At 42.6% G+C, this 18,346-nt stretch overlaps 1 long non-coding RNA gene across 1 annotated transcript in view; it reads left to right on the forward strand.

The window, feature by feature from the left end:
• Window positions 1-468: 468 nt before the first annotated feature.
• The window catches only part of LOC106782894 (uncharacterized), a 47,699-nt gene continuing 29,821 nt past the window's right edge, over window positions 469-18,346 (forward strand). Inside the window, exons 1-2 of the long non-coding RNA XR_001380268.3 lie at window positions 469-758; window positions 2,641-2,795. This is a non-coding gene — a long non-coding RNA (uncharacterized lncRNA). The remainder of the gene's footprint in view (window positions 759-2,640; window positions 2,796-18,346) is intronic.

Genomic DNA, 18,346 nt, shown 5'->3' on the forward strand with positions numbered 1-18,346 from the left:
TTGTTAGAATCTTTGCCTGTTTGAACAAACAGCCCTCGTTTATGCCTGAGTCCTGGCAGAAACGTGAATGTTCCCCCCAATCACTTCCAAAACTGTTCCAAATTGGACATAAGTGATCTGACCACCCTTCTCTAGATTAGTCCCACCAAAAGTCTCATCCCCTCTTTCATTGACAGGTACTTTTTCAGCCTGAGAATCCCAAGCCTTTTCCCAAACCCACAGGCCACGTTCTAATTGCACCCTGGCTGCAAGTCTGATAAACAATGTACTCAATCTGATAGGCAGCTAATACCCGGGGGGACATTGGTCGGTAGCCTTGGACTTCTCAGCTTAATCGCCCTAGCTTTAATGCCACTTAAATCAGAATGTAAGCACTGAAAGAATTTCAGGAATCCGATGATATAAATTGTATTTTTAGAGCCGTGAATGACTTGAGTGAGTGAAACAGTGCAGAGGCTAAAGATAGTTCTCTTTAGTTTCCCATGATTTATCACAGGCGAGTTCACAGCAGGTTAAAATAATTGAATGCCGTGATAGCATACATATTGGCATGGTTTTACGAGCAGTCATTCATAACATATTTGTCACAAAGCATAATTTCCATGATAGGACTCAGATCCGCATGTGATTTTTTTTGCAGCAACGACACAGTTGAAGTAACTCCTTGGTGGAGGCTGGCTACATTTTCACAATGTCCGGCCCCACGTTAGAACTTCGGGGAAAAGGCTCAAGGAAGTGACTAGTCCACCAAACAAAATGTAAGTATTTCCTGACAAAATGCTCACTTTTATTGGAGGATAAAGAGAAATGTCCTTTATGGGATGGTTGTAACTCAGGGGCTCTGGCTTGCCGACTCTACCCACCTCTTACGCCTTCTTTTCTTTTCCCTTCATTGTTTATTTTCCACTTTTCTCCCGGTGTACTCTTTTCTCTACATTGGCTGTGCCCCCTGGGCAAGTAATGTTTCCACTCTGTAATCAAATGCTATAATATGGGCATAATTAACAAGTGACTCCCTAGGGTCACTGTAGCCGACTAGAGATAATGAATGTGTGGTAGGTACACATGGGCCCAAGTTCGCCTGCGGAATAAATGCAAATTTCTTTTTTTTTTTTTTAAAGAAAATTTTCTATAAGCCTACTTAATTTCTATTTTGGGTCCTGATTTGGCTTAGTCATCGAGACATCATCTCAGTCAAATCAGGATGTCCCCATGCAAACCTGAGGAGAACGTAGGACCCATCTGATTTTCCATCTTCGGTCCTGTCTGGCAGCTCCATCCTTGAGTCACACGGGCTACCTGGGGGAAGCTGGGCTGCAGGGCAGGTGGCAGGGTCTCAGGGCTCCTTCCCAGGGACCCCACCATCAGATCACCTTTCTTGTCTTCTCTGGGCTTCCTCCTCCCCAAGTGTGCATAGGCTTAACTGATCTGGAGAAGGAATTTCCCAGTTTTTCATTTAATCTTCCAAATCTTTGGTTTATGCCTAAAGCCTGGGATTTGGGACTCAAAAGCTAAAAATATGACTCCTCTATTATCTACGCTTTGCTGGTTTTCCCTTCCCCGAAGCAGTAAAGACAGAAGGCCTAGCTGCCTAATGGGGAGAAAATGCAGGAAATACCAGGGGAAACAAATGGGCACATATCTTGGAGTAATTTCCCACCGCACAGGTAAAGATCAAGAAGCCTGGGCACACAGCCGTCAGTCAACAAAGGTGACTGCTGTCTGTCTGCGGGACAGATCAGAGAAGCGATTAAGAATACAGGCTCCAGAGCCAGGCTGCAAAATTCAAAGTCTGGCTCCATGCTTTCCCAGCTCTGTGCCCTTGGACAAGTTACCTAAACTTTCCTGCCTCAGTTTCCCCATCTACAAAATGGAGATTATAATAGTACTTACCTTACAAGTCCTATGTATATGAAGTGATCAATGAATTAATTTTGCTGTTATGGTTATTACCACTACTACAAACTTCTGTCCCTTAAAGCCATTAGCCTAACGTCATTGGTGACCATGATTGCATCGACAATGTTGACATACATAATACATCACACACAGAGAAGAAGGCAAACATCCCACACCTAGCGTTTCACAAGGAAAGAAGTAGCTACTGCTTCCAGGTATGAAGCTGGGCTGAGTTTCCTGGAAATGCAACCTTCTGGGTAGAATCAGGACAGGAATGGTCCTAAGCACTGGGTTAAGAAGGAATCAGCTGACCTCAGTCAAGGCAGTTCTGAGGTGCTGGCATAGAGAGGCAGACTCTTGAGCAAGAGTTGGAATTGGAAGACAGATCCATGCTTCCAATCCAGAGACAAGAAAGAGACAGAGGGGGAGGATGAGGAGCAAAGTGAGGGAGAAGCTGGTCAAGTCAGTGTGAGGACCACGCCTGGTTGACCATTGCTGGCAGTTGTTGGAGAACAGAACATACACTGGGCCTCTCCTGAGATGTGAGTCAAGTGTGGGCTTTGGCTGAGGGAGGTACCTCTTCTGTGAGCAGGGACAAGAAGGGGAAACTGAGGGAGAGACAACAGTCCACCAATCCCCATGCTACATGAATCTCATTCTCCAGCCCATCAAACTGATGAGCATTGAGAAGGAGAATATGGGGACCCTGACCCCTGCACCTGCCCACCCCTTCTATCCTAGAGCCAGTTTGGTCAACGTCCCTCTCAACCTACACTCAGCCAAGATGAACCAACCTGCAGGGACAGTGGAAAGAGCATCACATCAGGAGTCAGGAACTAGCCTACGGCCCTGGACATATCCCTTCACCTCCCTGGAATGAGGGCCCTCCTGAGGAGGTAGGAGCTGATGAGAGCATTTATTTGAGCTCTTCATTTGGGAACAGCAATGTGGCATAGTTAGGAGCGTGGGTTTTGGAGCCAGAGGAATGTCAATGTGAATTCTGTCTTTGCCATTTACTAGATGTAAATACAGGGCAAATAATTTATTTAATCTGTCTAAGCTCCACTTCCCTCATGTATAAAAATGGAGAAAATAATAGCACACTTCTCATATGATTATTTTGAAGATTAAATTCGAGAGTGTATGTGGAGTGTTCAGACTGTACTGCTGAAACGCTGTAAGCATTTGATCAATTGTTGCCAATATCATCATAGGGATTACTCAGTGGAACCCTAGGGCTCCATCAGATCCGGGGTGGGAGAACTCAAGATTGTGGGCCCTGCTTCATCCAGAGCATCTTTGTTTTTCTGTTTTACATATCGTTTTGTTAGTAAAAATTAATGTTCCACACTAAAAATATAATAATATTATCCTAAGTCACTGGACTAGAACAAGGGTTGGGAAACTTTTTGTAAAAGGGCCAGAGAGTAAGTATCTTAAGCTTTGTGGGCCCCATGTGGTCTCCACTGCATACTCTTTTCTTAGGGTTTGTGTCAGAAGTCAGTTCAGGCTTAGATGGAGAATAAGAGTATTTGTTAGGATAGGGTACCAGTCATGACACAGAACTCTCATCCGTGTATAACTAACATCTCAATGCCGAACACAGTTAAGATTTATTTCTCCTGTCACAGTAAAATGTGAATTGGGGGTTGTGGGGTCTACACCACAAAGTCTTCTGGGGACCAAGAATCCTTCCATCTGTGGCTTCTCCATCCAGCTGGAGACCTCCTCTGTATGGAAGGGAAAGAGAGATGGGCCCATATTCAAGAGCTCTTTAAAAATGCAAAAACCATTCTTAGCTCGGGGGCCGTACTGTGGTAGACCGTGGGCTGATCTTGGCCTGTAGTCCATGGTTGGCCCACTCCTGGATTAGACCATCTCTTACGTTCCTTCTGAAGATGAACCAAGCTTCTCTCTGATGAACCTTATTTTTCTCCATCAAAGTAGCCTAGCTACCCACATATGAGATCTCTCAGACTATCTTTAAGGTGATAATCTTTTCCATAATTACAACAGTTGTCAGATTAAGTGTTTTTGTTCAATTTTATGTGTAATATTACACAGAGTTCTTTTGTGGATAGTTTTCATAGAGATGGTGTATTAGATCCTTAGGGCTGCCTTTCCACAGAACCACAAACCAGGTTGCTTAAAACAGCAGAAATTTATTCTCTCAGAGTTCTGGAGGCCAGAAGTCCAAAATCAGGGTATTAGCAATGTTGATTCCTTCTGACGGCTCTGAGGGAGAATCCGATCCATGCCTTCCTCCCAGCTGCCAGGGATAACCAGGGATCTTTGGTGTTCCTTGACTTCTAGACGCATAACTCCAGTCTCTGCCTCCATCTTCACACAGTGTTCTCCCTGTGTCTCTGTGTCTTCACATGCCCATCTTTTTATTGGACTAAGGCCCACCCTAATGACTTCATCTTAACTTGATTAAATCAGCAAAGACCCTATTTATAAATAAGGTCATGTTCACAAGTACTGGGGGCTAGGAGTTCAACATACCTTTTGGGGGGACACTAGTCAGCCCATAATAAGTGATAAACAGCACACAGTTGCCTATTCGTATCTAGGAACTGTGAAGCGTTAGAACGCTGAGGACTGTTGGGGCTGCCCTGGGTTGTAACAGAGATGAGTAAGATAGGTGAGGTGCCTAGAGAGCTTAATTTTTACCCTTCATTGTAAATTGCAGAGAGAACAGTACTATTTAGCTGCTACCTTGAAGAATGTAGAATTTTCCTTTTTAAAGTGCTTTTTTATCGACATGGAACAATGAACTAGAAAATGTAGCACATTCTGTACCCTCCTTCTATTTTCATCTTATAAATGCTGTATTCAAAATACCGGAACGGTGTGGCTTGTGGTTACTAACAAAATTAAAAATAAAAGCAAAAAGCCCCATGGCATCCATGTCACCCTATGAGGGAAATGCACCCTGGTGACCTGGACAAGAAATGGACTTTCTGGTGAATGTTCACCCCTTTCTGCAGAGGTCGGGATTTGAAAATCACTACCAGCTGGTTGTAATTCTGTCCTGTTTCGAAACAGATGACTTAGACTGCTAAACCATCACTGGGGCTAAGATTTATTTTCCCCTACTTGGTCTAAGTTACAGAGATCCAATTTGCAAAATAGAGAAGAGAAAAGGGGCAAAATACTTTCTTGGTGACCTTACCCCACCTCTGCCAGAGGAAAACCTACTGATAACACACAACCAGCCCGTGCATATTGGCCCATGCCACACCATCTCTAATATTCCAAAGCAGGACTTGTGTCTGTCTTGCGAACATACACGGCACTTTCTATCTTCGTTCCTCTTCAGCGGCACTTTGACAGTCTGCCATGTTTATGAGACATATCTCTCCTCTTAAAGTGCAAGCTCTTTGAAATCTTGGTCTTCTGGCTCAAGGTGAAGAAGAAGAGGAAGGCAGTGGAGAGAGGGAAATTTGAGTTGCTGGAGAGGAAGGAGAAACTTGGAAGTGAATCCTTCAGGAACCAGGAATGATAGAGCAAAGGGCCAGACAGGAACGGTTTCTGCCCTGCACAAGAACACCAACCAGTGGGAATTTCATTTAAGCTTCCCTGGAAGCCAGCTAACTCCTTCTATTCAGAGCACAACATGAGACCTAGAATTCAAGCAAATGTACCTAAGATAACCCTCTTCACAGCATTAGCATCAGCAATTCACTTAACTTCTCTCTGCTTTAGGCTTCTCATCTGTATGATGGGCTAAGTAACAGTGTTTACCTCATAAAATTGTTTCAGGGGTCCAATGTGATAACGGATGAAAAGCACTTATCACAAAGCCAGCCTAGCACAGTGTTCCCCAAACTTCTCAAATTTATCCCCCGAGAATTTTGATAGCATAAGTTGGAGCCTGAGAATCTATGTATTTACCAAGCACAGAAATTCTTATTTCCAGGGAAATTTGGGAAGCAATGCTGTGGCAATACCAACAGCTCAATAAAGAGTAGCTATTTTTACTATACTACTTTCATCGTCATCATCACGGGGAATTCTTTTTTCTTTTAAACAAACAAGTTTATATTTATTACACACATATGAAAGCATTAATAAACTTAATCTTTAAGAATGGTTTTGGATTCAAGAGTACATAAATCCTGGATTCTTATTCTGGCTCTACCTGCTAGAGCAGTCTGACCTTCAAAATATTTAATCTCTGTGTCTCAGTTTCTTCATCTGTAAAATAGGTTGTTGTTACTGGTAAGGGTTGTGGTAATGGTTATCTAGGATAATGGATCTAAAGTAGCTGACACACAGTAGGTCATTAAGTTACGACAGATTTTCCTTCTTTTAAACAACTGCTCAAATACTTTTAAAAACAATTATCTAACTCTTTTCCCCAATTAGATCTTACATAGAGGGCCATTACATAAACAGAGAAAACAGAACTGTTGTGGCTCATGGTTGGATGGAGATCTTACCCTTTCCTCACCAGACTCCTCAACTGGCCCTTGAGTTACTTCCACGGAGCTTTGTGTAATGTTTATAAAAAATTCTGTCCTAAATAACAGAAATGTCAACTGACCTTTAACACTAGGATTTCTTGAATTTATAAAGCATATCTTTTGGAGAATGTAAAGATGTCTTACATAGTTAGCAACTTATGCCATCTGAAATGTACTCACGTGATGGAGAATTCTGCTTGAAGATAACGTTAAGGGAAAGATTCAGCAATATTGGTGGATTCTGCAGCATAATTGAATCTAGTTATCTTGACTGTGGTCTGATATGGACATGGTTCCACTGTTTGCAGAACTGGGAGGCTTGTAACCAAATCCAAACCACTCCCAGCTTGAAGCTCAAGGACATTCTTTCAATTTTACACTTGTTTAGGTGGGGAGGGACCGTAACTTGGAACAAGCACTTGGATCTCACTCAATATATTCAATGGCTATAAATCTAACCCATGATTCATTGCCACGATTCCCCTGGGTTTGAGAAACAAAAAAGAGTCTATGGAGCGCTAATCACCACATTCTGACTGGGGCATCCTAAAGAAGGGAAGGATCCTGGGGCCACAGCATTAAAGAACAGTGAAAAAATCTCATTGTCCAATGCTTTCGCATAGGGCCTTGTGCCCCTTTTAACTATTCAAACTACTATTTATCCATTCTTCTTAGACACCCAAGGACAAAGCCTTTTATAAATTCCTCTCTGTGTTTGACTGCTTCAATGGTTCTTAAACTCCTTACAATCAGTAACACGTATTTTAGTTATTTTTCTGTTTTCTGTGATGTAATTTTTTCGGCTTTTCCCAATCCTTACCCAGGGAGAAGAAACAAAATCATATAATTTATTGTGCTTACTTCAGTATCTAGCATAGAAATTTCTAACTAATGTATCATTGAGAAGATTCATGAACCAGTTTTATCCAGTTTAAGGGTGTCTTAATTTAAAGTCCTTTGTTTTGAGCATACCTCTCTAATCATTGACTGCCGCTTGTCTACTTCTCTACATTCTCATTGTTAAAATAATAACAATAGATTTCTATAAGGGCGTGTCATATTAGGATGGCGCCTAGTCTAGGGGGCCTTCACATAACTGAATTCCACCTTGTCCCAGAGGTGTTGTCTGCTAAGGGGAAAGGATGCGTAGGTATCAGCGGGAAGGAAAAACAAGGTGACTATTTTTAGTTGGGTCTCTGGCCCAAAATCTTAATGTAGAACTCCCAGAAGTTGGCTGGACCGTGAAGAAGGCTTTGCCAACCCCTAACCACCATCTCTCTTGTCCCCTAGCGCTACTCTGGGATTCAAAACTTATTCTCTAGTTAAGTGAAAATTACATTCTATAACATCAAAGAAAAAGCACCCAGAAAGACCTAGAAGAAGAGTGTCTATTAGTTAGGATAGAGTAGCTTTAAAACACAGACCTCTAATATCTGAACGCCCGAACACAGTTATGATATATTTTTCATGTCACAGTACAAAGTAAGTTGATGGGGGAGAGGAGCCCTACTCCACACAGTCTCTCTGGAATCTGGAATTCTTCCGTCTAATTAATGGCTCCTCCATCTTCTAGGACTCTTGAGGCCTCCTCTCAATGGAAGGAAAAACAGATATTGGAGCAATTTTTGGCTTGAGAATAGCACAGATCACTTGGCCCCACATTTGAGAACCCAGGCAGAGGGCAACACTTAATTGTAAGAGATTCGCTTAGCTGTGCACCCAGAAAAGAAAGAGAAATGGCTTAGTGAACACATAGCCAGACGCTGTTACAGAAAGGAGTAATTGTCCCTAAAACTTGTCCCCAAAACTTAGTGGCTTAGCTAGCCTAAGCCACTTCTTCTAGGCAGTCATGGAAAGTCGGGGTGCACAAAGAGAAAATAAATGGCAATATGTGGAAGAGGACAAAGAAAACTAACTAGTGAAAATCTTAACCTTCTAGTTCCCAGTAAGGCGTCCCATCAATGTCCTGGGATCTGAACGGTTAGCTCAGCCTTCCAGCTTAGAAGAAGGAGAACAGAGCTGGGAGTTGTGGGTACGGGGCAGATAAAGTTCTTTCTGCAGCTAGCAGCTGATTTCTCTCAAAATCTGTATTCTCATCCTAATTTCTCCCTATTTCTTCTTCTATTGCCCATTGAGCACTCAGGCACCGTTCCTAGAAGCAAGAAATACTACCCATGGCATATTTACTGTCACATTAATAGTATGGGTTTTCAAGATACGATTTTTGGTTTTGTGATTGTTTTTCTATTGGGACTGTCTTCAATCAGATCATTTATCAGCAGGTGGTAGATAATGCTGATAATTAATGATACCTAACATCTGTCTTTGCTTCGTGTCGAGCTCTAGTCTAAGCACCTTACAAGTGTTACCTATTGAGTTTCTCTAACAACCTGTGAAGCAAGTCTTATTATCCTGCATTTTACGGCTTTGGAAACTGAAACACAAAGAGGTTAGGTAACTTGTCCAAGGTCACACAGCCATAAGCGGGGCCAGAATTCCAACCAAAAAAACAAAGTCTTAACCACTACATTCAACAGCTTTGATGCCAAAAGCTGAACATCCTCTAAGAGTATTTAAGTGAGAAACATAGATAAGCATAATTTTGCACTCAATTATTGTTTTTTTCTATCAAAAATAGAACTTTCAAGTTTATTTAAACAAGCAAAGCATAACACTACTGTTACCATGGCATTACTTTTTAAAAGATTTAGAGCAAGATATAAAAAGATGAGGTCCTAGATACAAGTAAGCACCTTTTCCATTAATTGTAACAACGAGAAATCTTAACCCTTTCCCTCTATACCTTATACCGATTTAACATAAGAGCCTTTTATTTACTTTCTCATCAATGGTGCTTTTTAATCCTTTTGTTCTTTAGACTTTCTTTTATTTCATGGAAACTTACAGTATTACACTTCCGAAAATCTCAGAAGGTTATTTACCTCCTTTATTCCCATCTTCTATCAATATCCTCTTAAATATGGAATACTACCTGTAAAATTTTCCTTTCCCAAGAAAAAAGTATTCAGAGCACATTGGTATGCCTTATATACTTTCATTACTTTTCCTTTCCATTCAGAATAATTTCCTCCAACTGGCCAGTTATCTTTACTTTCATTATGTCTCTGTGTCATTTGGGATGTAAAGCTTTCATGTTTCCTTTTGCTATCTTATATTGCCCAGCTGGGGCATACAGTGTGATGCTGAATAGCAGTGGCGAGGACATCACTTGATTTGCTCCAAATCTGCTAGGGGGAGGCATTAAGTGTTTCACCATTAATTATGATGTTCATCGTAGGAGATTTATTTAGACGTTCTTTACCAGACTGAGGAAGTTCCCTTCCATTCCTGTTTTCTGGGAGTGTAGATCATGATGGATTGTTAATTTTGTCAAATGATTTTCCTGCATCAATTGTTATGATCACGTGGTATTCATTCTATTTTGGAGTGCTGTTTTGGTGGATTACATTGATTTTTGAATATTGAACTAGGCTTACATTCCCAAGATAAACACATAGTTGTGGTACATTCTTCTTTTTATACCTTGTTGGATAAAACTTGCTGTTTTTGCAATTATCATTTAGGATTTTTGCATCTATGTTCATGAGAAATTTTAGTCTATGGTTTTCTTCTTTTTTGTGCTGTTTCTGTCTGGTCATAGAATCAGAATAGCGATGGCTTCATAAATTGAGTTGGGATGTGTTTCCCCTCTTCTACTTTTGAGAAAAGATATTATAGAATTGGTGTTATTTCTTTTAAAAATGTTTCATAAAATTTTCCGGTGAAATCATCTGGGCCTAGAGAATTTTCTTAAAAGGTTTTTGACTACTAATTCCATTTCTTTAAAATGTAGGGCTATTCAAATTGTCTATTACATTTTAAGTGAGTTTAGGTAATTTATGATCTTTTCAATAAATGGTGTTGAAACAATTCAGCATTCGCATACAAGAAAATAAAACTCTATCTAAACCTCACATATTACAAAAAAATTGACATGCATCCTAGATCTAAACGTAAAATATAAACTATAAAACTTTTAGAAGAAAACCTTCATGACCTTTGTTTATGGGAAGAGCTCTTAAATACGACACCAAAGCCATCATCCATAAAACAAATAAACCAGAAGATATATTAGAATTTACCACAATTTAAAATTTTGCTCTGAGAAAGACACTATTTAAGAGAATGAAAAGACAAGATACAAACTTGAATTTTAAATCACATATCTAACAAAGAATTTGTATCCCAACTACATAAAGAACACGCAAAATTTAGTAGTAAGAAAACATATAAGTCAAGTAAAAGATAGTCGAAAAGTTTGAATAGACACTTTACCAAAGCTGATATACACAAGGGAGAAATAAGAACATGAACAGATGTTTAGCATCATTAGCCATTAGGGAAATGTCAACTTGAAATCAGGTAGTTAGATTCAGATGCTATGCCACATTAGATATGCACCTATAGAGAAAATCATTATTATTAGCAAGTACTGAAATACTGAACATGGGCGCTCAGAAGAGTTGTTAATTAAAAGGAAGGAGACAAACTCAAAGCTGGCTACTTCAGGAGAGGGCTGGTACTGGCAACTTCTTCTACTCCAGAGGGCAAAGCCCAGAGGGTTGGATTTGGACCCCAGCCAAAACGCTTAACAACTGGGATTCATCATCCAAGCAAGAGGTCTGAATACTAGTCAAGGGGCTTTTCCAACAAAAATAGATTTTATATAAAATGATGCCACCTTCTGAGGCCAAGTTCTCCATCAATGTCTGCCAAGGTCTCAGATGATGGCTGAGTTGAGCTACACATATGGAGGAGCAAATAGACACAGTTGTCTGAAGGAGGTGACTGAGAAATGGAGACCCCAATAAGTTCTGATACATCTCCTGCATGGCTAAACATCAAGGCATAGGAAGTTAAACATGTAAAATTAGGTAAAAGAGAGTTCATGATTTGTAAAGATGTTGTTGGGTAGAGTTTCTATTTTCTCAAGCAACTTCATCAAGAGAGGTGGGAGTTTTGTACTTCCATAAACCACCCGGTAGTCATAAAATTCTTGGACAAGTGATACGAATAATTACCTGTCACAATATATGGATTGTTATGTTTTTGTACTATGCTCTGTTTCAATTGTGTAGTAGTTAATGGTGAATTCTCTGGAGTCAGGTAGTCTTGAATGAAATACCAGCTCTATCACTTCCCAGTTAGGCGAACTTGGGCAAGTTGCTTTACCTCTCATCAGTTTCCTTCATTATAAAATGGAAATAATGATAACTACCTCATGGTTTAATTTTTATAAAGCACTTGGAACAACCCCTAGTACATAGTGAGCATTCAATGAACTTTATCATCGTCATCATCATCATTCTTATAAATTACCAAGAGAGATTTTGCATAGCCATTAGCTGTAATTCATTAACTACATAGAGATATGTTAGCTGAATGGAGGCAGGAATCACTTACAAAATTAATTCTCCTACCTGATTATTTTAAAGGAGAGAGAAAAAAAATGCTTTACTTTTTAAATTATCGTATGTGCTGAAAACCTTTTTACCAGGAGAAATAAAATTCTTCCCTCCTCTTTCCATCTTTTTAAGTCTGAATGAAATTGATTCCATATGCTTATTAAACCTGAAAGGGAAATTTTATGGTTTAAGTACTTCCTGCAATTGAACGTTTTCTTGGATAATTCAGTTGTAATTTACTATAACTCATCTGGCGTGTGGCCATTTAGTTGGACAAGTAGACTCAGCCTAAATGTGTAGGCTGCTGAAGGGCGACACTTCTGAATGTGCCTCACACAAAACCCTCTATTTCTTTTTCAAGGCAATTAAAATATTTGTAATACACATAAAGAATGATTGATAGAAAATAAAAGCAACAATGACATTTATTCCATTATTTTAATTTTTCCTTGTGTTTTGAGGCCTTTGTGGGTAAGAGAATGAAGCTAGGTTTTGGAATCATACAGCTGTAAGTGCAGCTTGTATGATTTGGGCAAGTTACCTAACTCAGGGGACTTTACTTTCAGTATCTTGACATATGTCACATCATAGAGTGTAATAGGCTGAATAATGGCTCCCCCCAAAGACATCCACGCCCTAATCCCTGGACTTTGTGCATGTTACTTTATGTGGCAAAAAAGGACTTTGGAGGTATGATGGGATTAAGGATTTTGAGATGAGGAGATGATCCTGGATTACGTGGTTGGACCATAAATGCCATCACACACATCCCTGTAAGTGGAAGGCAGAGGAAGACTACACCACAGATGAGAGACCACAGACTGTGAAGACAGAGGCAGAGGTTGGAGTGATGCAGCCACGAGCCAAGGAATACAGCAGCTGCCAGATGCTGGAAGGGCTGAGGAACAGATTATCCCAGGGCCTCTAGAGGGAGCGTGCCCCTGCTGACAGCAAGATTTCAGTTCAGGGACACTGATTTCAGACTTTGGGCTTCCAGAAGTAGAAGAGAATAAAGTCCTGCTTTAAGCCACCAAGTTTGTGGTAATTTGTTACAGCAGCCACAAGGCACTAATACATATATATCATCTACAAAGTATATTACACGCAAATATCCATATACAATAGAATACACACAGGTCTATTGGGGTCTGGCATGAAGGACGTGAACTGCGGGTAGTGTTGCAATCTCTCTGTCATATTTATCTGAAACGTGGCAGTTTGCCTGCTTGGTTGGCTAACTCTAGTTTTCTTTAAAACTTTTTATTCCTAGGGTTTTCTCAGAAGAAAATAAACCATAGACATAACACCACTCCTTTTCTTTATTTACAAGTAGAAATAGCTGTGATACTGTTTTCTGTTTATTACAGTAAAATACCTCCAAAAATCTTCAAATTTACTGTTCAGTATTAGTAAAATATTATCACATGCCAAGGATTTAATATTTCCTACCATATTGCAATATATGGTATATTTACGTCAGTAAAATAATATCCTTTCTCCCTAAAATGATCACACACACACATGCACACAAAAGGAGGCTGATGGAGAGAAAGACACTGAAGAAGTGGCAGGAATGGTACTCTGGAAGTGACTGACTAACAAGCTTTAACGAGAGGAATCACTGTCAGAGACTAGAACCCCAAATTCATGATTACAGAGCTGTGGCAGGATGTGGCCGTGCACGTGGGTGGCTTCAGTGGCCTGAGGATGACAAGGTCACTGAGCAGATTCCGGAATATTGGGTCAGCCCTCCACATGGACGTTGAAATCACCTACAACTTTTCCAGAACTTATATAGTAGGAAGGCTCTAAGCCAGTCTTGAGTGAATCCATGGGGGTGCCCAGGATGTCAGCAGGTAAGGGCAAGGAGAGAGAAGAGGATGCCAATTACCATCAAAAGAGTTGGTGTCACAGGGAAGTGGAGTCACAGTCCAGGAACAGCCATGGCAAGCGGTGAAGACAGAAACCTCACTTGGTATCTTGAGCTATGTGAGGTGTGGGAGAATGAGCAGCTACCTTTTGAAAGGGAAGCTCTCAAATGGAACAGTGAGGGGGAACAGTGTTCTGGAGGGAGATCTGGTCTTACTTAAGGGCAAGGACATGTAGGAATATTACTGAAGAGGGTGGCGGCGTAGAGGAGCTTGTTAGTCAGGAGAAGTATGGTTTTTTTATTGTTCTTTTCCCAGATGACAGAATGAAAAATAATATCTGACCATATTACTTACAGTTTGGGAGAGAGCAGAGAGGTAAGAGGTTGGCTGGAGAAGGGAGGGAGCACAGAGCAATGTAGAAAGGAACTCATAAATGGCTAGCGGGGACCAGTGGCAATGGCTGGACCCTAGGGCCCCAGAGTCCCCTGGACAATACGGCAGGAGGGCCTCAGTCTCCATGAGATGGATGAGCCTGGCTCACTTCTTCTTTGTACCCAGGGAAATAGGCAATGGAAGTAAAGACATCTGATGTCCAAGAGATGGGACCCAAGAGCAGAAGGCCTGCTGGTCCTTTCCAGTGTCTGGCTGAGCTATCACCTGTGTTTACCTAGAACTCTGTAAAGGTCTCCTTAATTCCTCTCTCCATCCTTCCTTGCTCCACCCCTCACACTACCCCCAGAGGGATCTTCCTAATGAGTAAATCATCATATTACTACACCCCTCTGCCCACCTATTCCCCTTCAGGCAGTGGGTCCTAAATCATTCACAGGCATTGGACCAGTTTCTGTGTTCATTTCTCAGGTTGCAGGTTCTTCTCGTTTGACTTTCTGCACAGGTTTTGTAAATTTGGACCTTGCACCTGTAATGATATGTCAGACAGGGCATTTGACTTCTTACAGGAGAATTTTTTTTCCATGCAAGACCTCATACTAAAAGCGAACATTCCCTCCACCTGCCTGGGCCAGCGGGCACAGCCCTCGCCCACTGGCCCTCTGAGAGACGCCGCACTTCATCCGGGCTCCTGATCCTCTCTCTCTTGCCTCCTCAGTGCGGAAAGGGGCACCTCCTTTTCCCAACTGAGTCTTAGAATCCCTGGACCCTAAAATCTGCATGTGGGCCTGGGGGTTTTGGTTATATTTACCACTTGGATTTAAAATTTTTTCCATTTGTTGGCACCTGGAGATTTCCTTTCTTTTTTTTATCAGTTCTTCCATGTATTAAACATTTAAAAAAATATTTTATGCAGCATTTCGGTTGTTTATATTAAAAGAAGGGCCTTCATATCTGTTTGGGCCACTAAGTCACCAGAAGTGCCCCAGACACAGTTTCAGCATCACATTTTTGGTACTTCCCTCCTCAGATTTGTTGTGAGTCAGTCTCCCTTCACAAGCTTCTCTAGGATTGGTCCCAAGCCTTCTTTATCTTTGCATCCTTGGTGCCTAATACACCACACGGAAGGTGCTCACTGAATCGCTGAATGAGTGAGAGAGTGAGAGAGGGTTAACTTAATCGCATTAACCTCAAAGAAGTGAACCTGTGTTTTTACTGAGCCACAGAAATGAAAGGGTGTTACTGTTTGTTTAATACAAGAGAGCTCAGTGAACTTCGTGCTCAGGTACGTACAGCTTATACCTGACCATATACTTATTAAATGCAACAGCTTTAAGAACTGCAAAAAGCAAACAATAACTCCTGCGAGGACTCCGAGGTTTTAAACTTATCTTTGCAGCCGAGGACAGCCACACCTCCTTGGACTGATCCTAAAATAATTCTTTTCTCAAAAAGTCACAGGATCCTGGCACTTAACAGCAACACCAAAGGGCCCCAGCGCGGAGCAGCTGTTTGTTGTGATAGGAGCGGAGTCAACTCTTTTTAATGAACACAAAGCTCTCCACAGGTTCAGGGGTATTATTCAGCTGTTTTCTGAATCTCTCAAAGCTCATCTTATGAAACTTCAGCGAGACCCGACCCTCCCCCTCCCCGGCCTAGACACCCCCTTCATGTTGCTGCTCATCAACTCTGACCTCAGACAGACACACACACACACAGAGGGGCCTTGCTGACCACAGACGTTCGCTTCTTCCCACTTGCTTTGTACCCTAGCAACAGAGGTGTTCTGGACCTGCACCCGTGCCATGTACTGGAAACAACTCACAACTCTCAAGGCACGGTCCTCTTGATACGACTTGAATTCTAGGCGATAACAGCCGCGGAGGCACGGCAGGGCCTGGAGACCCTCCATGTCTGCTGAAGTGTGGCAGACGTTTAACCACTCCCTCCACTGCAAGAAGGAGCCAGCAGGGGAGGGAAGACGGAAAAGCAGGTGGCTGAAGCCCCCAGAGGACCTCCAGGGTGAGTGGGCCCTGAACCGCACACCAGGCTGGCCCCAGGCCATGACCTCCACACTCAGTCCCGTCCTGGTGACCCTAAAATGCTACTTTGTCAGCTGAGAAGCCTGGTGCGCCAGGCAGGCAGCCGGCAAAGGGGTGCCAAGGCTGTCACTGACAGAAGACTTGAAAAGATGTAACCCATACCTTCTGTTTTCCACCTGGATCAGACACACCCGTGTCCACCCGCCCAAACGCCTGAGCCCATTCGCTCAGCTAAACAGAGATTATAGAGAAGTACAGGAGAGTGGGTTCCTCTCTGGCAGATTTCAATACACAAGATGGGTGATGATAAATATACAAGGAGTGATGAAATTGCTCCTGCCACCTCGGTGCCCTATGTGTCGAATTTTCTAGGCACAAAGTCAAACAATTTAAGAGGTGCAGGTTTTCCTCCAGAATCTCTAGAGCGCTCTGGATATCAAGCTCATCTGGTACTAAGGAACCTCATGCTTCCTTGGTATCCCAAAGCGAGGGACTATTGCTGCCAAAATGCAAGCTGCTCACCCTGGGACCAGTCAAATCCAATGGTTCATGATGATGTTCTGCCCGCCATGGGCTGAGTGAGGTGACGGAGCTGTGTCTTACTCACTTTCGTATCCCTGGAGCCTCGTACGGTGTCTATCAAGTAGCGTGTGCTCAACACATGCTTGAAACTAATTCTTCGTAGTTGAGTCTGGAACTCAAATGGGGCCCCCATGGAAGGTGGAGCCCCCAAATGCCACTTTGGGCCCCTCCATCCTGAGGGGGTTCCTCCTTGAGCACTGGGATGGGAGCCTCCTCTCTGCCATGAGCCAACCAGGAATGCTGGAAGGTAAGGCCCGCTGGAGGAACCAGGCCCCCGGGTCAACTGAAGCATGCATTCAACATGCATGCCTCGAGCGCCGAGGCTGAGCTAGGGACTATGCCGGGTTCTGGAGCAGGTGGGGTTGGGGTGGGGGTGCTGCCCATGACAGCCCTGGGCATCTCGTCAGGCTCGCACCTCAGCAGCTGGGCTTGGACTGAAAGACCTACAGCTCTGCCTGGGGGTCGCAGCACAGCCACCTGGGTGAAGAGCTCTTCCAGCAGAAGCAGGAAGGCACGCTGCCCATCTCCAGGGGCTCAAGTCAGCACAGAGCTCCCTCTTACCTGCACCCAGACTTCGGAACCATCTGAGGGACCTGTGTGGTTGCTTGTCTCATTCACCAAGGACCATTAACCACAGCTGCCCTCACTCCAGAAGCAAAACAAAAATTCAGCTGTACCAAGCTCATGAAAATAATCAGACACACATGATGCAAAAGCAAATGAGACACCGAATGAGGCAGGTTTTGAGTGCAACTAGACTAAAAGCCAGAGGCGAGGTTCTAACTCCGCCTCCACTGATTAGGCATAAGCATAGAGCAAGTCCCAAACCTCACTGAGCCTCAGTTTCCTCATCCATGAAATGAGGATGGGGAGTAGAGGGGGATGATAATTCCTGTCCAGGGTTGCCAGATAAAATACAAGACTCCCAGTTGAACTTGAATTTCAAATAAATTTGAATAATGTGTTAAATGTGCCCCATGCAACGTTTGTCCCATGCAGTATTTTTTCTTGCTACATTTGGCAACCCCACTGCAGCAGAAGTTGACGTTCCAAGGGTGGTAACACAGGCGGTCTGTCTAAACAGGGATGGAACTTTGTGCAGGTCTGAGGGCGGTCTCTCCTGCTTGTCGCCCTACCGGAGGCAGGGACTCCACAGTTCCAACGCCCGGCAGATGGGCATGTGGTCAGTGAACAGTATGTTGAACCAGGTGTAATGATTAAATGACATTTAGGTGGCATTTTTTAGTAGAGCAGCTGATGGGGAAGGGGGCTAGAAAGAAGATGTGAAGAACCTGCAGCCACCACCGCCTGAAGGAGCCGCTCCCGGCTGTTCTCTGCCCACAGCAGAAGCGGTCAGCGGGGCCTGCGGGCTGAAAAGGAGTCAGTAAGAGCAGCAAATTTGAGTCCGCCAGTTGTCGGGGCAGAGGTGCGAGGGGAAGTTCATGATAGAGAATTAGAGATTAAGTGACAGTATTACTGATGTGACATTTTCCCCAGATAATGAAATAATTTGTGTGCATTTGAAAATTGAAAAAGATACAGAAAAATATTAAGAAGATTGAATTCATTCATAACCCCACAACCCAGAGATAACCACAAGTAATATTTATTCTATACTCATAGTATTT

The sequence above is a fragment of the Equus caballus genome, chromosome 11, assembly GCF_041296265.1.
Source record: "Equus caballus isolate H_3958 breed thoroughbred chromosome 11, TB-T2T, whole genome shotgun sequence".
NCBI lineage: Eukaryota > Metazoa > Chordata > Mammalia > Perissodactyla > Equidae > Equus > Equus caballus.